The 23907-nt window shown below is 45.3% G+C and overlaps 1 protein-coding gene across 2 annotated transcripts in view; it reads left to right on the top strand.

The window, feature by feature from the left end:
* CLGN (calmegin) overlaps nucleotides 1-23907 on the top strand; it is a 165673-nt gene that overhangs the window by 21565 nt on the left and 120201 nt on the right. The window contains exon 1 of one of the 2 annotated variants that reach the window (XM_077279216.1): nucleotides 15130-15376. The exons of the other annotated variant lie outside the window; for it this stretch is intronic. The gene's annotated coding sequence lies outside the window, so the exon portion shown is untranslated. Of the gene's footprint in view, nucleotides 1-15129; nucleotides 15377-23907 lie in introns of those variants that run through there. 2 annotated transcript variants of the gene reach the window in all.

Raw genomic sequence — 23907 nt, 5'->3', positions numbered from 1 at the left:
GCAGTGCTGGACATACTGGGGCAGATTGCTGGACACACTGGGGCAATGCTGGACACTGGGGCAGATTTCTGGACACACTGGGGTCAGTGCTGGACACTGGGGCAGATTGCTGGACACACTGGGGGCAGTGCTGGACACTGGGGCAGATTGCTGGACACACTGGGGGCAGTGCTGGACATACTGGGGCAGATTGTTGGACAACCTGGGGGTGATATGCTTGACACACTGGGGCAGATTGCTGGACACACTAGGGGTAATATGCTGGACACACTGGGGCAGATTGCCGGACACACTGGGGCAGATTGCTGGACACACGGGCAGATTGCTGGACACACTGGGGCAGATTGCCGGACATACTGGGGCAGATTGCCGGACATACTGGGGCAGATTCCTGGACACACTGTCTGGGGGCAATGCTGGACATACTGGGACATATTGCTGGACACACTGGGGCAGATTGCCGGACATACTGGGACAGATTGCTGAACACACTGTCTGGGGGCAATGCTGGACACACTGGGGCAGATTGCTGGACACTGGGGCAATATGCTGGACATACTGGGGCAGGTTGCTGGACACACTGGGGGTAATATGCTGGACACTCTGGGGTAATATGCTGGACACACTGGGGCAGATTGCTGGAGACACTGGGGGCAGGACTGGAGGCATGGGCAGAATGTAGATACGGGGCATGATTGGAGACACGGGTCAGAATGAAAGACATGGGGCAGGATTGGATCATGGGGCAGGATGGATACGATGGAGACAGATGGGGCAGGATGGGGAGATCACATGGGGTAGAATGGATACTCGTGAGTGCAGAAGCAGCTCCAGATGGCCTGCGCCTCTTCATCCGTTGAGGAGACGGGCCTGATGGTGCCCGCAGCACGCACACAGCGATCCCAGCCACTGGAGTGTTACTCACCGGTAGATGAAAGTCAGAGCAGGAGATGCTGTAGGAGCTCTTTCAGGGACCCTCTGGGGTCAAAGGAGCAGTCTGTGACTCCTTCTCTGGTCCCCAGGATGTATCCTCGCCAGTGTTGCGGCCTACCAGAAGTGAGCGTGCACGTGTAGTGCAGGATAAGTGTATTAGTGAAAAGGAGAAGGAGGATAAGGTAGTGCGTTTGAATGACAGGTCAAGGATTGAGGTGTATGTATGTTTTGAGGAGCTGTTGGGGCATACTTGAAGAAAGAGGTTCAGGAGAAAATTTGGAAAGGAGAGCATGTAGCAATGTATTAATCTTGACAAGGTGAAGCCTAGTGTTTCCAAAAAGGAAAAGGATGAGAAAGAGAAACGTAGATATCGGTTAATTCCGAAGATATTTGCAAATTGGTTACATGCGTTTGCAATTTTGGCGAGTGCAAATGGGGGAAAAAGCCAGAGCACTGCTCAGCTCTTTTCGGTTATATGGACGCGATAGGGGAGGCATACAGGATTTATGGTGGTTTGGCATGACTCAGATATGACTAGCAATTTAGGCAAAAGAAGGCTATGAGGCCTGACGTGGTGGGATCATAAGGATATTTCCTTATGAATGCATTTGATGACAGCTCCTGAGCCTCAGCCCTTTTGAAGAGGTGCTGGAGGTTTTAGCTTGGTCAGTGGATCTCCAGCGTCCCAAAATAAAGGTTTCTGTTGACAGTTTAACGAGCGGTAGTGCAATTTTGGGACAACATATAAATATAAGTGGATCGCCCCCAAGCGCAGGGCAGTGGGGCACTCGGTACCGGGTCCCTCTGTCTCGGTTCTGGGGATGTCACGGTGGCCCGACCCGGTCCGTGGCCCTGCTAAGGGGTGCCCAATTAAAGGATGTAGTTTGTCAAGTGTTCGTGACGCCACCTGTGGTGTTCGGTCAGGGTGACCGACGCTGCTTAAGGGTCCGCTGGGGTGATGTTATGGCAGCTAGATGGAATACCTTCCCACAGGTGAAGTATGTCCCCAGGGCTTCCCAGTAAGGTAGATGATGATGGTGTAGGTCGCAGTAAATAACGGGGACACAGGGTTGCAGTCTCTTTACCTTTTACTGTAGACTTCAGCGGCCACAATCCAGAGCACTGCTAACAGGGCTGGCTGAATCCGGCCGGTCCGAAGGCACATCCAGAGTTCCCTTTGCAGGTGGAAATCAGTACCCTTCCTACTAGCGCCTGTGTGTTGTAGTACTTCCCTGCTGAGCACCACGGGATAGTCCTCACAACTGTCGTGTATGTTTCTGATATTCTCTCTCCGTCCCCCAGATGGTATGGATAGGACGACCCGTATGACGGGGTAGGCCTGGAGCTATTTTATAGGGACCCTAGAGACGCCCCTCTCCCACAATTTGCCTCCGTTGTCTTCATTAGGTATTAAGGTTGGGCAGCCAACTTGGAATTAACTGTCCTGCCGTAGTTCAAAGTAATGCGTAGAGCCAATTACTCCCTCGGTGTTCCGGCCACCGGCTACGCGCCTCAGAAGGATGTTGCTGGTCTTAAGGCAAGACTCCTCCTGGTGTTATCTCCTTGTGCTGTGATCTCGTTTCTCACTTTTCCACGATGTACTTTGCTTCTTGTCCTTTCTTAGGATGCTGCCGCAATGAGCTGCAGGCGCAGCTCTGTAACGTTCTATCTCTTGCTATGTCTCTGTCAGGATCCCACCCCTGACAGGGACCTCTGTCTACAGCTCTGATGTTCCTCCTTCTCTCTCTGTCTGCCTGACAGGTCTTCTCTGGGTCTCACCCAGGCAGCTTTCTGACTAACTCCTAACTTTCCTATCCAACCCCAAGTTTTACCTGAGTGTGAGGAGTGGCCTAATAGATAGAACCTTTTGCTCCCCCTGGTGGCCGGAGTGTGAAGTGTAGTGTGTGACTGTGATACCTGGTCAGGTGAACTCCTTTAGTACCATCAGACGTACCATCACTCCCCCTGGTGGAAGAGCGACAATACTGCAACGACCAGGACTCTGGGGCGCTACATAAGCATTAGTGTTCCGGTTGTGGGGGTAGTCATGGGCTCAGCAGATGTTTTAAGCGAGCAAAGGGAAAGTCAGGTGAAGGTTCTGGAAAACGGGAGGACACCATTGAGGGTCGGGGCAATTCTTCAGTTTTTAACCCCTTAACGACCGCCGATACGCCTTTTAACGGCGGCCGCTAAGGGTACTTAATCCACAGCGCCGTTAATTAACGGCGCTGTGGAAAAAGTGAATAGCGCCCCCCAGAGTCGGATTTTCTCTGGGGTCTCGGTTGCCGAGGGTAGCCGAGACCCCAGAGAACATGATTCGGGGGGTTTTTACCGACCCCCGAGTTGCGATCGCCGGTAATTAACCGTTTACCGGCGGTCGCAACAAAAAAAAAAAAACGCGATTTGCCGTTTAATTTCTCTGTCCTCCGATGTGATCGCACATCGGAGGACAGAGAAATGTGGTCCCCGATGGCCCCCAATAGCCCCCCAATACTTACCTACCTCCCCCGGTGCTCCTCGTGTCTCCCCATGGGCGCCGCCATCTTTCTTCCGGGAAAAAATGGCGGGCGCACGCGCAGTGCGCCCGCCGCCCGGCACCCGGATGTTCTTTGGGGTCTCGGCTGCCGGGGGTAGCCGAGACCCCAAAGAACATGATCGGGGTCGGTTTGCACCGACCCCTGCTTTGCGATCGCCGGTAATTAACAGTTTACCGGCGACCGCAAAAAAAAAAAAAAAAGCGATCAGTTATTTCTCTGTCCTCTGATGTGATCGCACATCAGAGGACAGAGAAATAGGGGGATTCGGGGACCCTATCATACTCACCCGGGGTCCCTGGGTCCTCTTCTGTCTTCTCCTGCCAGCCGGCTTTTTCATCATGGCGGGCGCATGCGCAGTGCGCCCGCCATCTGCTGCCATCTGCCGGCCGGCAGGAGAAGACAAGTTGGGGCTAAAATTAGGGTTAGGGTTAGGGTTAGGGTTAGAGTTAGGGTTAGGGTTAGAGTTAGGGTTAGGGTTAGGGTTGGGGCTAAATTTAGGGTTAGGGTTAGGGCTAGGGTTAGGGTTAGGCTACTTTCACACTAGCGTTTTTTGGCTTCCGTCGCAATGCGTCGTTGGAGAAAAAACGCATCCTGCAAAAGTGCTTGCAGGATGCGTTTTTTCTCCATTGGCTTGCATTAGCGACGCATTGCGACGGATTGCCACATGTCGCATCCGTCGTGCGACGGATGCGTCGTGCTTCGACGGACCGTCGACACAAAAAAAACTACATGTAACTTTTTTGTGCGACGTGTCCGCCATTTCCGACCGCGCATGCGTGGCCGGAACTCCGCCCCCGCCTCCCCGCACCTCACAATGGGGCAGCGGATGCGTTGAAAAAACAGCATCCGCTGCACCCGTTGTGCGGCGCTTACAACGCTAGTGTCGGTACGTCGGCCCGACACACTGCGATGGGCCGAGTACGACGCTAGTGTGAAAGTAGCCTTAGGCTTCTTTCACACTTGCGTCGGTACGGGGCGGTCGCAATGCGTCGGCCCGATGTACCGACGCACGTTGTGAAAATTGTGCACAACGTGGGCAGCGGATGCAGTTTTTCAACGCATCCGCTGCCCAGTCTATGTCCTGGGGAGGAGGGGGCAGAGTTACGGCCACGCATCCGCGGAAATGGCGGACGCGACGTACAAAAAAAAGGTTACATTGAACTTTTTTTGTGACGACGGGGGCTAAAGTTATGGTTAGGGTTGGGGCTAAAGTTAGGGTTGGGGCTAAAGTTAGGGTTAGAGTTGGGATTAGGGTTAGGGTTTGGATTAGGGTTGGGATTAGTGTTACGTTTGGGATTAGGGTTGGGATTAGGGTTAGGGTTGGGATTAGGGTTAGGGGTGTGTTGGATTTAGGGTTTTGATTAGGGTTATGGTTAGGGTTGAGATTAGGGCTGTTTTGGGGTTAGGGTTGTGATTATCATTAGGGTTGTGATTAGGATTATGGATCGGGTTGAGATTAGGGTTAGGGCTGTGTTGGGGTTAGGGTTGGAGTTAGAATTGGGGGGTTTCCACTGTTTAGGTACATCAGGGGGTCTCCAAACACGACAGCCAATTTTGCGCTAAAAAAGTCAAATGGTACTCCCTCCCTTCTGAGCTCTGCCGTGCGCCCAAACAGTGGTTTACCCCCACATATGGGGCATCAGCGTACTCGGGATAAATTGGACAACAACTTTTGGGGTCCAATTTCTCCTGTTACCCTTGTGAAAATAAAAACTTGGGGGCTAAAAATCTTTTTTGTTGGAAAAAAATATATTTTTTTATTTTCACTACTCTGCATTATAAATTTCTGTGAAGCACTTGAGCTTTCAAAGTTCTCACCACATATCTAGATAAGTTCCTTAGGGGGTCTAGTTTCCAAAATTTGGTCACTTGTGGGGGTTTCTACTGTTTAGGTACATTAGGGGTCTGCAAACGCAACATAACGCCCGCAGACAATTCTATCAAAGTCTGCATTCCAAAATGGCGCTCCTTCCCTTCCGAGCTCTGCCGTGCGCCCAAACAGTGGTTTACCCCCACATATGGGGTACCAGCATACTCAGGACAAATTGGACAACAACTTTTGGGGTCCAATTTCTCTTGTTACCCTTGTGAAAATAAAAATTTGGGGGCTAAAAAAATCTTTTTTGTGGGAAAAAAAATATTTTTTATTTTCACTACTCTGCATTATAAACTTCTGTGAAGCACTTGGGCATTCAAAGTTCTCACCACATATCTAGATAAGTTCCTTGGGGGGTCTATTTTCCAAAATGGGGTCACTTGTTGGGGGTTTCTACTGTTTAGGTACATTAGGGGTCTGCAAAGGCAACATAACGCCCGCAGACAATTCTATCAAAGTCTGCATTCCAAAATGGCACTCCTTCCCTTCCGAGCTCTGCCGTGCGCCCAAACAGTGGTTTACCCCCACATATGGGGTACCAGCATACTCAGGACAAATTGGACAACAACTTTTGGGGTCCAATTTCTCTTGTTACCCTTGTGAAAATAAAAACTTGGGGGCTAAAAATCTTTTTTGTTGGAAAAAAATATATTTTTTTATTTTCACTACTCTGCATTATAAATTTCTGTGAAGCACTTGAGCTTTCAAAGTTCTCACCACATATCTAGATAAGTTCCTTAGGGGGTCTAGTTTCCAAAATTTGGTCACTTGTGGGGGTTTCTACTGTTTAGGTACATTAGGGGTCTGCAAACGCAACATAACGCCCGCAGACAATTCTATCAAAGTCTGCATTCCAAAATGGCGCTCCTTCCCTTCCGAGCTCTGCCGTGCGCCCAAACAGTGGTTTACCCCCACATATGGGGTACCAGCATACTCAGGACAAATTGGACAACAACTTTTGGGGTCCAATTTCTCTTGTTACCCTTGTGAAAATAAAAATTTGGGGGCTAAAAAAATCTTTTTTGTGGGAAAAAAAATATTTTTTATTTTCACTACTCTGCATTATAAACTTCTGTGAAGCACTTGGGCATTCAAAGTTCTCACCACATATCTAGATAAGTTCCTTGGGGGGTCTATTTTCCAAAATGGGGTCACTTGTTGGGGGTTTCTACTGTTTAGGTACATTAGGGGTCTGCAAAGGCAACATAACGCCCGCAGACAATTCTATCAAAGTCTGCATTCCAAAATGGCACTCCTTCCCTTCCGAGCTCTGCCGTGCACCCAAACAGTGGTTTACCCCCACATATGGGGTACCAGCATACTCAGGACAAATTGGACAACAACTTTTGGGGTCCAATTTCTCTTGTTACCCTTGTGAAAATAAAAACTTGGGGGCTAAAAATCTTTTTTGTTGGAAAAAAATATATTTTTTTATTTTCACTACTCTGCATTATAAATTTCTGTGAAGCACTTGAGCTTTCAAAGTTCTCACCACATATCTAGATAAGTTCCTTAGGGGGTCTAGTTTCCAAAATTTGGTCACTTGTGGGGGTTTCTACTGTTTAGGTACATTAGGGGTCTGCAAACGCAACATAACGCCCGCAGACAATTCTATCAAAGTCTGCATTCCAAAATGGCGCTCCTTCCCTTCCGAGCTCTGCCGTGCGCCCAAACAGTGGTTTACCCCCACATATGGGGTACCAGCATACTCAGGACAAATTGGACAACAACTTTTGGGGTCCAATTTCTCTTGTTACCCTTGTGAAAATAAAAATTTGGGGGCTAAAAAAATCTTTTTTGTGGGAAAAAAATATTTTTTATTTTCACTACTCTGCATTATAAACTTCTGTGAAGCACTTGGGCATTCAAAGTTCTCACCACATATCTAGATAAGTTCCTTGGGGGGTCTATTTTCCAAAATGGGGTCACTTGTTGGGGGTTTCTACTGTTTAGGTACATTAGGGGTCTGCAAAGGCAACATAACGCCCGCAGACAATTCTATCAAAGTCTGCATTCCAAAATGGCACTCCTTCCCTTCCGAGCTCTGCCGTGCGCCCAAACAGTGGTTTACCCCCACATATGGGGTACCAGCATACTCAGGACAAATTGGACAACAACTTTTGGGGTCCAATTTCTCTTGTTACCCTTGTGAAAATAAAAACTTGGGGGCTAAAAAATCTTTATTGTTAAAAAATATATATTTTTAATTTTCACGACTCTGCATTATAAACTTCTGTGATGCACTTGGGCATTCAAAGTTCTCACTACACATCTAGATAAGTTCCATGGGGGGTCTAGTTTCCAAAATGGGGTCACTTTTGGGGGGTTTCTGCTGTTTAGGCACATCAGGGGCTCTCCAAACGCGACATGGCGTCCGATCTCAATTCCAGTCAATTTTGCATTGAAAAGTCAAATGGCGCTCCTTTGCTTCCGAGCTCAGCCATGCGCCCAAACAGTGGTTTACCCCCACATATGGGGTGTCGGCGTACTCAAGACAAATTGTACAACAGCTTCTGGGGTCCATTTTCTCCTGTTACCCTTGTGAAAATAAGAATTTGTGGGCGAAAAAATCATTTTTGTGAAAACAAATGCGATTTTTTATTTTCACGGCTCTACGTTATAAACTTCTGTGAAGCACTTGGGGGTTCAAAGTGCTCACCACACATCTAGATAAGTTCCTTGGGGGGTCTAGTTTCCAAAATGGTGTCACTTGTGGGGGGTTTCCACTGTTTAGGCACATTAGGGGCTCTCCAAACGCGACATGGCGTCCGATCTCAATTCCAGCCAATTCTGCATTGAAACAGTCAAACGGTGCTCCTTCACTTCCAAGCTCTGCGGTGCGCCCAAACAGTGGTTTACCTCCACATATGGGGTATCGGTGTACTCAGGAAAAATTGCACAACAAAATTTGTGGTTAAATTTCTGTTTTTACACTTGTGAAAATTAAAAAAAATGGTTCTGAAGTAAAATGTTTGCAAAAAAAAGTAAAATGTTCATTTTTTTCTTCCACATTGTTTTAGTTCCTGTGCAGTATGTAAAGGGTTAATAAACTTCTTGAATGTGGTTTTGAGCAGCTTGAGGGGTGCAGTTTTTAGAATGGTGTCACACTTGGTTATTTTCTATCATATAGACCCCTCAAAATCACTTCAAAGGTGATGTGGTCCCTAAAAAAAACATGGTGTTGTAAAAATGAGAAATTGCTGGTCAACTTTTAACCCTTATAACTCCCTAACAAAAAAAAAAATTGTTTCCAAAATTGTGCTGATGTAAAGTAGACATGTGAGAAATGTTATTTATTAACTATTTTTTGTGACATATCTCTCTGATTTAAGGGCATAAAAATACAAAGTTTGAAAATTGCAAAATTTTAAAAATTTTCGCCATATTTCCATTTTTTTCATAAATAATCGCAAGTAATATCGAAGAAATGTTACCACTAACTTGAAGTACAACATGTCACGAAAAAACAATCTCAGAATCAGCGGGATCCGATAAAGCGTTCCAGAGTTATAACCTCATAAAGTGACACTGGTCAGAATTGTAAAAATTGGCTCGGTCATTAAGTACCAAATTGGCTCTGTCACTAAGGGGTTAAATAGATACCTGGATTCAGAGGCAGCCATGTTACTTGAGTTTGTTTTTCTGAAGGTTTCAGGATCTCGTTTGATCCTGGAGCGCCTAATTTTCAGCCAGGTAATCTGAAGTCGGCCAGAGCATCCTGATGTAGTGATGGAGAAGTTGAACAACGAAGTAGTCTTGTGGTGCATGGCGGTTCCTTTTCTGGATCCACCATGGCTGGAATTGAGGATTTCCCACTTGGGAGTTGTTCCCAAGGGGGAGCCTAATAAATTCTGGCTTTTCTATTGCTTATTTATCCAGCTGGGGACTCAGTGAATGAAGGTATCTTGGCAGAGTTTTCATCAGTGTCATATGATTCTCTTGATAAGGCATTTGATTTGTGGAGGGCAGCGGGGTGGGAAGCTTTGATGGCAAAATCCGTTAAAAAAGGTGGCGGCTATGTTTGGTATTCCTTTAGCTGCAGACAAGACCAAGCCACGGTGATGGTTTTTTTGGTATTGAGATCGATAGTGTAGCCATGGAGTGTAGGCTTCCAGAGGATAAATTGGTGGATTTACAGCTGCCGGTGGTGGCTTTGATTTGAGTGAAATAAGTGAGGTTGAAAGTAGTACAATCATTACTAGGTAAGCTTAACTTTGCTTGCCAGTGGCCCGGGTGTTTTCCAGATGGTTATCAATGGCCATGTCAGGGAAGTCTTCACCACATTGTTTTGTTCACATTACTCAGGAGATCAGGGCTGGTCTGGTGGTTTGGGATGCCTTTTTAAGGGATTACAATGGTCACATGTTGTGGATGGACAAGGTGGTGTCCAATGATTGCAAGGAGCTTTACAAGGATGCTGCTGGGTCAGTTGGTTTTGAGGCATTTTGTCAGAGACTTTGCTGCGTTGGGCAGTGGTCTGTGTCATGGCAGGCAGCAGGTTTAGTGAAGAACTTGTCTTTATTAGAAATATTCCTAATTGTAGTGTCTATGGAGCTATGGGGGGGCAAATTAGTTGGAAGGTGTGTTTTTATTGTGACAATTTGTCGGTGGTTCACGCAATGCAAAATCTCTTCCAATAGTGGCATACCTGCGTCATTTGGTTTTGGGTTGTTTGGAGCAGAATATACAGTACAGACCGAAAGTTTGGACACACCTTCTCATTTAAAGATTTTCCTGCATTTTCATGACTATGAAAATTGTAAATTCACACTGAAGGCATCAAAACTATGAATTAACACATGTGGAATTATATACTTAGCAAAAAAGTGTGAAACAACTGAAATTATGTCTTATATTCTAGGTTCTTCAAAGTAGCCGCCTTTTGCTTTGATGACTGCTTTGCACACTCTTGGCATTCTCTTGATGAGCTTCAAGAGGTAGTCACCGCTAATGGTTTTCACTTCACAGGTGTGCCCTGTCAGGTTTAGTAAGTGGGATTTCTTGCCTTATAAATGGGGTTGGGACCATCAGTTGTGCAGAAGTCTGGTGGATACATAGCTGATAGTCCTACTGAATAGACTGTTAGAATTTGTATTAAGGCAAGAAAAAGCAGCTAAGTAAAGAAAAACGAGTGGTCATCATTACTTTAAGAAACGAAGGTCAGTCAGTCCGAAAAATTGGGAAAACTTTGAAAGTGTCCCCAAGTGCAGTGGCAAGAACCATCAAGAGCTACAAAGAAACTGGCTCACATGAGGACCGCCGAAGGAAAGGAAGACCAAGAGTCACCTCTGCTTCTGAGGATAAGTTTATCCGAGTCACCAGCCTCAGAAACCGCAGGTTAACAGCAGCTCAGATTAGAGACCAGGTCAATGCCACACAGAGTTCTAGCAGCAGACAAATCTCTACAACAACTGTTAAGAGGAGACTTTGTGCAGCAGGCCTTCATGGCAAAATAGCTGCTTGGAAACCACTGCTAAGGACAGGCAACAAGCAGAAGAGACTTGTTTGGGCTAAAGAACACAAGGAATGGACATTAGACCAGTGGAAATCTGTGCTTTGGTCTGATGAGTCCAAATTTGAGATTTTGGTTCCAACCACCGTGTCTTTGTGCGACACAGAAAAGGTGAACGGATGGACTCTACATGCCTGGTTCCCACCGTGAAGCATGGAGGAGGAGGTGTGATGGTGTGGGGGTGCTTTGCTGGTGACACTGTTGGGGATTTATTCAAAATTGAAGGCATACTGAACCAGCATGGCTACCACAGCATCTTGCAGCGGCATGCTATTCCATCCGGTTTGCGTTTAGATGGACCATCATTTATTTTTCAACAGGACAATGACCCCAAACACACCTCCAGGCTGTGGAAGGGCTATTTGACCAAGAAGGAGAGTGATGGGGTACTACGCCAGATGACCTGGCCTCCACAGTCACAAGACCTGAACCCAATCGAGATGGTTTGGGGTGAGCTGGACCGCAGAGTGAAGGCAAAAGGGCCAACAAGTGCTAAGCATCTCTGGGAACTCCTTCAAAATTGTTGGAAGACCATTTCCGGTGACTACCTCTTGAAACTCATCAAGAGAATGCCAAGAGTGTGCAAAGCAGTTATCAAAGCAAAAGGTGGCTACTTTGAAGAACCTAGAATATAAGACATATTTTCAGTTGTTTCGCACTTTTTTGTTAAGTATGTAATTCCACATATGTTAATTCTTGTTTAGATGCCTCCAGTGTGAATTTACAATTTTCATAGTCATGAAAATACAGAAAAATCTTTAAATTAGGTGTGTCCAAACTTTTGGTCTGTGCTGTATATATATATATATATATATATATATATATATATATATATATATATATATATATACATATGTCATTGACACACATATATATATATATATATATATATATATATATATATATATATAATACAGAGCTAGATAGCAGAAAAGCCGGTGATTCAATTGCCGGCTTTTGCTACCTTCTTCCCAAACCCGACAGGATATGAGACATGGTTTACATACAGTAAGCCATTTCATATCCCTTATTTTTTTCACTAATAATGTTACAAGTGTCTGTGTGTAAAATTTGGGAGCTGTAGCTGTTAAAATAAAGGGTTAATTCACGGAAAAAACTGGCGTGGGCTCCCGCACAATTTTCTCCCCCAGAGTGGGTAAGCCAGTGACTGAGGGCAGATATTAATAGCCTAGAGAGGGGCCATGGTTATTGGCCCCCCTGGCTAAAAACATCTGCCCCCAACCACCCCAGAAAAGGCGCATCTGTAAGATGCTCCTATTTTGGCAATCAGCCACTCTCTTCCCACTCCTGAATAGCAGTGGGATATGGGGTAATAAAGGGTTAATGTCACCTTGCTAATGTAAGGTGACATTAAGCCTGGTTAATAATGGAGAGGTGTCAATAAGACACCTATCCATTATTAATCCAATAGTAATAAAGGGTTAAAAAAACACACACACATAAGGAAAAAGGTATTTTAATGAAATAAAGACACAGGGTGTTGTAATATGTTTATTATATGCTTAATGACGATAGCCAAGTTGAGGGGGGATGCTAACAATACATCCTTATGGTACCGGCATGAATCAGTAATAGAAAATTCTATATGTGGTCAAGTAAATCTCCAACAGGGTGTATAGGTATATATGGCGATATACTAGCTCAGACCACCCCCATATGTAACATCATACAATTACACATGACTCATGCTTACCCATCGGTAGTCAGGGAAGACAACCCCACCTCTCTCGGCACCCCCGGACGCGCGTTTCATGTTCTTGGCTTTTTCAACTTGGCTATCGTCATGTCTCCTCCTTATTGTCCCCTGCTATATGTTAGTGCAGACAGCACGTATATGCTAAACTATTATAACATTTTTGTGTATTGATACAATATTGATATTGTTGTAACTAATAACATTTTGCAGATTTTATATATAATTATGCTGATGTGGACTCTTTTGCTCCATGTTTTTGTGTTGATACTGATGTAAAATACTGACCAAATACTGCTAGTGTGACGGCAGCCTAACTCTGTGATACAAATACTGATGTGATACTGACCACAAATACTGATGTGTGGCAATAAAGCCTAAGCAAATATCTGTGAGTTTCATCAGAATTTCGTAAGTTTGGTCAGAGTTTCATCAGTTTTTTTTCACTGATGAGAAAAGTTTTTTCACCTTCTCCTATCAGGCCGGGTCATACTAGCGTATGGCATGTGATGCGAGATGCTAATGACTCTCAGCTCCTGCTCTGCCGCGAGCGGGAGCCGAATGTCATCCTACTGTGCTCCTAGCCGCTCGCACAGCTGTGGAGGAGGCAGAGAAACTAATTTCTCCATCTCCTCCATTGCCGGCGTCGGTGTATATCGTACAACACTTGGATCATATCCGAGTGGTGTGTGTTGTGTCACTCGCACCCATAGACTTATATGGGTGTGAGTGAGCTGAGGCTCGGCCGAGTCTCAGTACCAATCGCAGCATGCTGCAATTGTTCTCGCATTCCAATTTGCCAATTCGGCATAAGAAAATTATCGCAGATGTGATCTGCCCTATAGATTAAAACTGGTCCAATTGCTATGCGATGTTTTTTCACATAGCACTCGTCCGTGTTATATGCTAGTGTGACCAAGGCCTCAGTCAGTGAAAAAAGGACAGCACACTGATGTCACTGACATACTGATTTTTTTCATGGACCCTAAAGGCTCATTCACGTCAGTTTTTCACGTACGAGTAAATTTTTGGTCCAAGTGCTGTCTGAAAAAACTGATAGCACTGAGAGCAATGTTATTCAATGGGGCAGTGCAGATGAGAATTTTTTTTTCACTGATTGAATCTGTGTGTGAAAAAGTTCACATCATACACTAGTTTCCTACTTACATCAGATAAGACTCACCCATTCAAGTCCATGGGTTTGCAAAAAAAAAAAAATGGATCCCACATTGCGACTCTGTACCATAGGAAGCTGTAAGTGGTCTTGTAAATGATTAATAGCTGCTGACGTAAAATATAGAATGCTCACGGATTCCACTTTTCTGGACGAAACTCTAAACAATTTTTTATATTTGTGTGTGAACCTACCCATAGGAGGAGGATAATTTAAAAAAATGATTAAACTCTGAGCACACTCTGATAAAAATCTGATGACACTCCTATGAAAATCACTGATGAAACCTGGTCTGTTTTTCTCACACACACAAAAAAAAGATGTCTGAATGAGGCCTTAAACTGACAGGAGGTATGTCACTGTAACTGGGTGACCCTACAGCCATTATTTGGTCATAATGGCAACCATCAGCAATGCAGGGTGCTGATGGGGACAAAGAGGGAGCTCTCTCTCAATTAAGCAGATATATGCTGCTCTCATTGCCTGGCATCAGAAGAGTTGAATGGCGGTGGTCATTGCTGGCACCCATCACAGCTGTTGCAACAGGGGGTCCGCTATGATCTATAGCTGGCACCCGCTGATGATTTTGCCGGTTTTGCTTGTCAGTCGGCAAAATGATGTGCCATTCATATACGCTGGTTTTCAAGAAGGCACTTCCTACTGTGCTGTACATGTACGGCGGACGTTGGGGAGGGGTTAAACAATGAATAAAATGTGAGCATTTCATGAGGTGAAAATGTCTCAAAAACGCATACACAATGTTCAAAAAGATGCCCAGAAGTCTTTGTAGCCTTCCCATTGACGGAAAACTAGTATTAGCTGAAAACTCCTGAAGGATGGCAGCTCACTTCTGAACGCTTGATGTTTTTGAAAACCTGAAGTTATAAAAATGATCGAAGGGCTGAATGTCTGAACAGCAGGGCGTTATTCAATAGAAATAAATAGGGAGAATCTTGCTCCGAACGACTCCCCCTAAATGTCACGTACCCAAAGTGTTTTTCCGCCATCTTTGAGTATATGCCCATAGAGATTTGCTTAAGGATTTAAAAGAAATGTGAGAAAATCGCTCACAAAGTGACTTTACATGCTTCAAATAATGTTAAGACGCTAAGAAAAAAACGCCTCAGGACAAAAAAAACGCCTAGAAAACACCGCAAAAAAGGAGCAGTTACTCAAGCGGCTTTTGCGTTGTCGTTTTTAAATTCCGTGCACACATGGCCGCGGGTGACAAACGGTGCGGATGCTGGATATATTGTATTAGAGGGACCAACCGGGGCACATTGTCACAGTGATGGGGCGCTGCCAGACCTTATGGGCACCACAGGGACACCATGCCCAGCCCTGCACAGAGGGAGGTAATAGGGAGTCTGGGGCAGATCCTCTGTGGGGAGACAGCAGCAGACGGGTGATGGGCAGCAGTGCCCGTCCTGTGTGCAGCCATTCCTGTGCACGGCAGTCACCAGTGATGCCCGGTGTCACCACCACACGGCGGCCCTCCTCTCACTCTCCCATCCCCCGCCCAGACTCCGAGCAGCAGCAGGAGGAGGATTATTACTGGAGATCTCCCGGCATCACTGAGACCTGAGCGTCGTCATTACACCGGGCCGCTGACCTGTCATCTCTGCCCGCAGTGAGTATCCCCCTGCACCCGTCTCCTGCCCGCGGCCAGTGCGGTGCCAGCGGTACCCTCACTATACACGGACGGGTGAGGCAGGGCGGGCATATGCTGCCAGTGCATTGGTCACATCAGCCCAGTATTCTGTCTAGACCTGGTACTAACATACCACTGAGGAGGTGGGCTACATGTCTGCTGTCACTCTGGCAGCATCTCCTCCATCCCCTGACCCTTCCCCTCCCTCAGAGGATGCAGCAGGCCCATTGCCCCAGTGACCTGCCCCTGGTGTGACTGATGTAATGGCCACAGTCCTAGAGCTTCATTAGCAATCAGTGCTTGGAAGATCTGATATCACCATGAAATGGTCACCAGCCTTCATCACTGTAGTCTCTGGGACATTGGTGGTGGCGCTGGCTACATGGCGGCCTCTGGCTGTGGTAATATTGTGCCAGTATTGTGGTACCGCACCTACAGTCTCCTGTGAAGGTTCATGCACAAGCTGCGGTAACGCCACGTTCACACTATCAGTCCGTATTTTACCTCAGTAATTGTAGCCAAAACCAGGAGCGGGTGATAAATACAGAAGTGGTGACGTGTTTCTATTCTACTTCTCTGATTGTTTCACTCCGGGTTTTGGCTTACAGATACTGAGGTAAAATACTGACCAAATACTGAACATGTGAACGTGGCCTACTGTGGCTTCTTGTTCTGTCAGGTGACCATTGTGTGTCAGACTGTGAACTTATCCGCTCCCCACACCGTCATTGGCACAACTCGGCGTTATGGCCTAGGGTTAGACTAATGGTGGCTTGTAGCCTGGATGGGAGACAAGCCTGATCAGCCTGGCCATTGGGGTTGCCATTGCTGCAAACACTTTTATCCGCAGCTCGATGATAACTTCATCATAATTGTTACGCAAAAAGCCCATTTTCCTGTAATTGTACCAGTAGGTTGCCATTGACTTGGTACAATAGAAGAGTGTTGTGTGCCAGGTGTATCCCGATCACTGCTCCGGAGACTTCTGCAACCTTTCTGGAGTTGTAAGCACCGTTGTGGCAGAATAGGAGAGCTGACAGATTGCTGACATTTGGCGCCTCACACCCTGGCAGCACCAGGCAGGCATGCCCTTAGTGCAGAGCATTGCAGCAGTCTGTCCTGGAGGTGGAAGATAATGCATTGTTTGGGTACAATGATGTGAGAATGGACCATATTCTACACCATAGTAAAAAGTGTTCACCTGAAAAATACAAAAGTTCACACCTGTCCATCAGAGGGCGCTATAAGGAGATGTTTAGAGGTATAATGTGCACATTTATTCCTATTGTTTGTGGGGGTGGTTATTTTATCATCTTTGTGCTTGCAATTCTGTTACTTAACAAACTTAAGGTTTGTTCACACATGTCAGATTTAATTCAGATTATACACGGATCCAGCACCAAAATCTGTGTCAAATTTGATGATAAGCATGTGAATGTGGTTATTACAACTCTTTTACATGGTAAGGCCACGTGCGCACATTGGGTATTTTGTCAGTATTTTACCTCAATATTTTTAAGCTGAAACCAGGAGTGGGTGATAAATACAGAAGTGGTGACGTTTTTCTATTATACTTTTCCTCTGATTGTTCTTCTGGTTTTTGCTTACAAATACTGATGTGAAATACTGACCAAATACTGAACGTGTGAACACTGCCTAAAGAAAAATTATGTACAATTTTTAAAGGTAGTCTGTAAACCAGGAATAGAAAATTAAATTACGTTAATAATGCATTTATATGGAGGACTCATTCATATTTATAATTACTTTTAAAAGTCATTTTATTCCATTTGCAAATTTGGGGGCTTGAGTGCTCTCTTGGCGTATGCAAATTGTCGGGGCATAAAGGTGCACTAAGCTCTTGGCCACACCAAGGGTACATTGAAACCCCATCATTTACATATACAATAAGCTTTGATTAATAATTACAGCAATGAAACATACAAAGCATATAGGGGCAAAGTCCCCTGTTTAACATATAGGGGCAAAGTCCCCTGTTTAAGTAGTTTAATTGCATTTCAGGGGTGACACTCCATTTAATGGCACCTCTGAAAAATCCACCATAGGAATCAGAAGCGTGCGACTTATCTTCACGGAGTCCGTATTAAATAGGCTAATCCTGGTAATGATCTGTTGTACACTTGCAGCACATCCACAGCAAATCTGCAGAAATCTGAGTGTCAGGCATGGATTTCTGCTATGCAAATATACATGTCAGATTTATTATTCGCTTTTCTTGGTTGCTCCAACCCCCAAGATGGGAGACTGCTGCTGGGCAACGCCAGGTGAATACCCAGATGGAAACTTACATGTCTTTAGTTACCATTCATCTTCTATGACACAAGGAAAATATATTGTTCTGTATATACTGGATCACCTTGCAGATTAAATTGTAATAATGGTCACATTAGACTATAGAGATTTTTTTTCAGTATGTGGTCAGTTTATAAGTCAGGTTACTGAAAAATATTGTGCTTAATCATGAAATGTAACTAGACGTAATAAGATTACATACAACAATATACAATATTATACATGTTATGATGGATAATGCATAAACTTATAGCGCTGCCCACAGCCATGTGTACGCACCCAGTGAAATACATGGCAGTGTTTGTGATAGTGGTGATGGGGATCCTGAACACCCTTTAGCCCTAAGGAGGACTTGTCTGTTAGCACCTACTCTCACCCTTTAAAGAATATTCACATTTTATGGGATCGACAAGGATCTGGGTTGTGGTGAAGAAGTAGTACTTGCTCTCAGGTCCTGGGTCTGAGGGGCTCTAGTGGTCCCTCTACCCTAAATGGTAGGGGGGCATGTTACAGATTTTGTATTTAGGCCCAACAGCTTCTGGTGCTATCTGTGTGAGGATGCCGGAGATGCCCTGTTACCCAGTTATCCTGTCCAGTTGTCTGTTAGTATAGAATATATCAACATGGATTTCGTGATTCGTATCACACAGATCTTGAATTCAATCTTCAGGCTTTACAGACATTGTACAACTTCTACATTCAAGACAACAAAACAAATGCAATCAGCAAAACAAATGTTAGAAATATAAGAAAGACTATTGAAGAAAATATAAAATGGATTATTGACAGCCCCACTGTAATACTCGCTGCCCAGGTATCCAAAAACAAACATGTTTTGGTCTTTTTTTTTGTTCATCCCTGAGCCAGTGCTACTGCCATGAGAGAGAAGTATGCAGCACAGGGAGCAACTCCTGAAGGTCCACAGTTAGCAGCTCCTCTCTCTGAACCCTGGTGCATTGTCCTGGGTCAATCCTCATTTTGTAGTATTTACTATGATTAACATACTGGTCATCCACTCTTACTCTTGAAAGTGACTGTATTTTGTCCTCAATGTCATGATTACCTGTTCGTCTCCTGCTTCTTGTATCATTGAGTATGGTGTGCTGCTCCTTCTGCATCCAAGATGGCTTCTGCAGTGGCATGAGGCGGCCGGAATTAAGTCTGAACCATGCTTCAACTGCTTTTCTTGTTCTGTCAAAGCGTGGTTCAGGCTTTCTACTGCTCCCCATGCAATTGTGGTGGCCATCTTGGATGTAGGAGGACCAGTATACCATTCTCTGCGAAGGAGTCAGTGGGAGGCAAACGGAGGGCACCAAGTAGGATGATTACACATGACAATTGCATAGTCACTTTTCAGTGCCAGGGTGATGTGTCTCTTTAAGGCATGTAGGACTGGTATAATAATGAAACCAGAACCTGTCTATTGTAAAAAAAACAAAACAGGTTAGTGAGTCCATGACTCTACTAGACACCCCTGGCATGATGTATGCAGGGGTAAGAAGGGCTGTGGAGTCGGTAAGCCAAATCTCCGACTCCTCAATTTCCCTGACTTCCGACTCCGACTGCACTGGTCACTACTGAGCATGTACATAAAGTGCAGCACAGATTCATCTCAACTAAATGCCGAGATCCGGAACAGAACAAACATTTATAGGACATTTCTCAGACTCCAACCCCACAGCACTGGCCACTACTGAGCATGTACATAAAGTGCAGCACAGATTCATCTCAACTAAAGACCGAGATCCGGAACAGAACAGACCTTTATAGGACTTTTCCCAGACTCCAACCCTACAGCACTGGTCACTACTGAGCATGTACGTAAAGTGCAGCACAGATTCATCTCAAAGACCAAGATCCGGAACAGAACAGACGTTTATAGGACATTTCATAACTTTCCCAAATTCTTAAGAAAACATTTACAGCACATCTTGTATTGTACTACTGTAACAAACATATTATATTTTTTAGGAGTCGTAGTCGGTCAACAACTCCGACTCCTACTCCACAGCCCTGAAGGTAAGGATGATGGCATCCAATAGAATGGCTACACAGACACAGCAGTATACATACACTGGCCTGATTTGTCCTGGGTGCGTAGAAAGAGAATCCACCCCAATGCCACCATGTTAGGTAAATTAAAAGGTCTCAGAGCTCACTGCTGTGCGGAATTATATGCACGTATGGCGGACACTTCATGTAATTACAGCAGGCACGTTAGGTTATACTGTAGGTTAAACTTAATGGATTTGTGTCTTCTTTGAACCATAAAATATGTATTAGCGTAATGGGTCTGTTCACACTCCTTCATCTATCTCCATTTAACTTATACCTGGGAAAGCTCTGCTGTACTGCTATACAGAAAGTCCGGAGCTAAGCTGCCCCTCCCCCCTCCGTGCGGCGTGGGTGGAGGCTGACATGATAATGGTTTGGAGGGGAGGGGTAGGGGTTAATTAATAGAGGGGCCATCTTCAAGGGAGGCATATTTAAGGAAGGGTTGGGGGTGGGGCTGGTTAGTTCCCGCTCTAACAGGGTCAGAATTGGTCCCGCCCTCCCACCCCTTTTTTATTTTGGGTATGGCAAGGGGTTGTTTGGGTACTTGGTATTTTCCTGGGTCATGGTGGCTGAGGCGGTTGAGGGGAGTCCTTGAAGTTGGTTTAAATTGGGATGGGGATCCAGGGGCATATGGTTTCCTCATTTTGGAGTTTTAACATGGCTGGGATCTGGTGAAATGTGGTTGGGAGTTTCGGCAACGGTGGTCAAATCTCCAGGAAATTATTGTGAACATGGGAACCCTTCTGGGTATGGTGCACCCGAGCCAATGGGATAACGGCTGGGAGTAATTGGTGGTATTTTATGTTCACTGTTTATTTTGGTAATCACCAGATTTTTGTTAGCTTCAAGGACTCCTCCCAGCGAGTAAACTGTTATTTATATTTCAATGTTTATTTGGTGTTTTTCTTAAATAAAGGCTGCTGTGGCCATAATTTTCCAAAGAGAATTGGTGTCCATGTTTCCTTGGGGTGTTGCTCTCGTTGGATGGGAAAAGGTGGGAGGGGGCTTCAGTTGAGGCTTAGGCTACTTTCACACTTCCGTCGGTAGTCGCCCGTCACAAAGCGTCGGCGCGACGTACCGAAGGAAGTGTGTCCTTTCACATTTCCGTCAGAATTCTGGGTGAGGAAGAGAGTGAGTGCGATATTTCCTGCTGCGCATGCACAGTATTAAAAACTGAATGCAACGTACAGAAAAACGTTCCCTTGAATGTTTTTCCCAGACGGGCCGCCAAAACCCGACGCAACCAGTGCACAACCGACGCGATGTGTGGCCATACGTCGCGATCCGTCGGCAATACAAGTCTTAGGGAAAAAAACGCATCCTGTGGGCACATTTGCAGGATGCGTTTTTTGCCCAAAACGACGCAGTGTGATGGATACTAAACAACCTAGCCTAGCCTAAGGCTACTTTCACATTTCCGTCGGGCACTCCCCGTCACAATGCGTCGTTTTGGTAAGATTTGCCCACAGGATGCGTTTTTTTCCCATAGACTTGTATTACCGACAGATTGCAATGTATGGCCACACGTTGCGTCCGTCGTGCACTGGTTGCGTCGGGTTTTGGCGGGGAACGTTTTTCTGTGCGTTGTATCCAGTTTTTCCATCTGCGCATGCCCGTCAGAAAATGTCTCTCTCTGTCTTTTTTCCTGGCCAGGACTGTGAATGTGAAAGGACACACTTCCGTCGGTACGTCACGCCGACGCTTTGTGACGGGCGACTACCGACGGAAATGTTAAAGTAGCCTTACCCGACGTACCTCGACAATACCAGGGTCAAGGATAAATGGATCCATGGACCCCCATTAGCCGAGTAGTGGTAAATTCAGCAATATACTGTAACACTTTATTATTTGGTATATAATATTTCAGCTTATATACCCGATGAACAGTAGAATTGCATGAACATGTGTACAAGTAATTGTTTCTAACACTTAAACACATGCATATACTTACATCACTGTATGAAGGAGGACATATGTGATGGGGGCTCTCTCTACTGATCAGCCATCCTGTAGTCTCAGGAGATTCTGCCTGATACCTAGAGAGATGGATAATTTATGATCAACAGCAATTAGTTATACATAAACTGTAGATGCTGATGGTGGTAGTACTGTGCGGTAATTATAGCAACAGTAATAAGCAGCGGCGCACACAACACTGCGCTAAAACATCCAGAGGGATTATCCCTCCGACCTACTGTTCTGTTCTGTTTTTTAGAGGACATGGTTAATCAGGCTTATATATAATTTTACATTTATATAAATATAACTAATATAACAATGATGGTCAAAACATCCTCAGTATTATTATTGCAAGGTTTTTTCTGATACACACAGTAATATACACTGCTCAAAAAAAAGGGGACACTTAAACAACAGAATATAACTCCAAGTAAATCAAACTTCTGTGAAATCAAACTGTCCACTTAGGAAGCAACACTGTTTGACAATCAATTTCACATGCTGTTGTGCAAATGGACTAGACAACAGATGGAAATTGTTAGCAGTTATCAAGACACACTCAATAAAGGAGTGGTTCTGCAGGTGGGGACAACAGACCACATCTCAGTACCAATGCTTTCTGGCTGATGTTTTGGTAGCTTCTGAATGTTGGTTGTGCTTTCACACTCGTGGTAGCATGAGACGGACTCTACAACCCACACAAGTGGCTCAGGTAGTACAGCTTATGCAGGATGGCACATCAATGCGCGCTGTGGCAAGAAGGTTTGCTATGTCTGTCAGTGTAGTGTCCAGAGGCTGGAAGCGCTACCAGGAGACATGCCAGTACACCAGGAGATGTGGAGGGGGTCGTAGGAGGGCAACAACCCAGCAGCAGGACTGCTACCTCAGCCTTTGTGCAAGGAGGAACAGGAGGAGCACTGCCAGAGCCCTGCAAAATGACCTCCAGCAGGCCACAAATGTGCATGTGTCTGCACAAATGGCTAGAAACCGACTCCATGAGGATGGTTTGAGTGCCCGATGTCCACAGATGGGGGTTGTGTTTACAGCCCAACACCGTGCAGGACGCTTGGCATTTGCCACAGAACACAGGATTGGCAAATTCGCAACTGGCGCCCTGTGCTCTTCACAGATGAAAGCAGGTTCACACTGAGCACATGTGACAGACATGACAGAGTTTGGAGACACTGTGGAGAGCGATCTGCTGTTTGCAACATCATTCAGCATGACCGGTTTGGCAGTGGGTCAGTAATGGTGTGGGGTGGCACTTCTTTGGAGGGCCGCACAGCCCTCCATGTGCTCGCCATGGGTAGTCTGACTGCCATTAGGTACCGTGATGAGATCCTCAGACCCCTTGTGAGACCAATGAAGGCATTGAAGCTATGGACTGGCCTGTCCGTTCCCCAGACCCTAATCTGATTGAACACATCTAGGACATCATGTCTCGCACCATCCACCAACGTCACGTTGCACCACAGACTGTCCAGGAGTTGGCGGATGCTTTAGTCCAGGTCTCGGAGGAGATTCCTCAGGAGACCATCCGCCGCCTCATCAGGAGCATGCCCAGGCGTTGTAGGGTGGTCATACAGGCATGTGGAGGCCACACACACTACTAAGCATTTCCTTGTCTTGAGGCATTTGCACTGAAGTTGGATCAGCCTGTAACTTCATTTTCCACTTTGATTTTGAGCATCATTCCAACTCCAGACCTCCGTGGGATATTAGTTGTGATTTACGTTGATAATTTTTAGGTTTTATTCTCAACATATTCCACTATGTAATGATTAAATATTTACAACTGGAATATTTAATTCACTGATATCTAGGATGTGGGATTTTAGTGTTCCCTTTATTTTTTTGAGCAGTGTATATTATCATAGTACAATAGTGGCCACAAGTTTTGAGACTGACATAAGTTTTGATATTCACAAAGATTGCTACTGCAATGTTTTTAGATCTTTTAGTCAGATGTTTTATTGACAAATACATCAAGTTTACGTAAAGTCTCAATATTTACAGCAGCGTCTCTTTATGTTTCAAGACTTCAGCAATTCACCCTGACATGCTGGATATCAGCTTCTGGGACAAATGCTGACTGATGACAACACATTCTTGTCTACTCATTGCTTGGAGTTGATCCCAATTTAATGTTTTTTTTGTTTGTACACCTGCTCTTTGAGGATTGA

This window comes from Ranitomeya variabilis, chromosome 1 (assembly GCF_051348905.1).
Source record: "Ranitomeya variabilis isolate aRanVar5 chromosome 1, aRanVar5.hap1, whole genome shotgun sequence".
NCBI classification, from domain to species: Eukaryota; Metazoa; Chordata; class Amphibia; order Anura; family Dendrobatidae; genus Ranitomeya; species Ranitomeya variabilis.
Note: the sequence above shows the minus strand (reverse complement) of the source record. Positions and strands in the feature narration are given on the sequence as shown.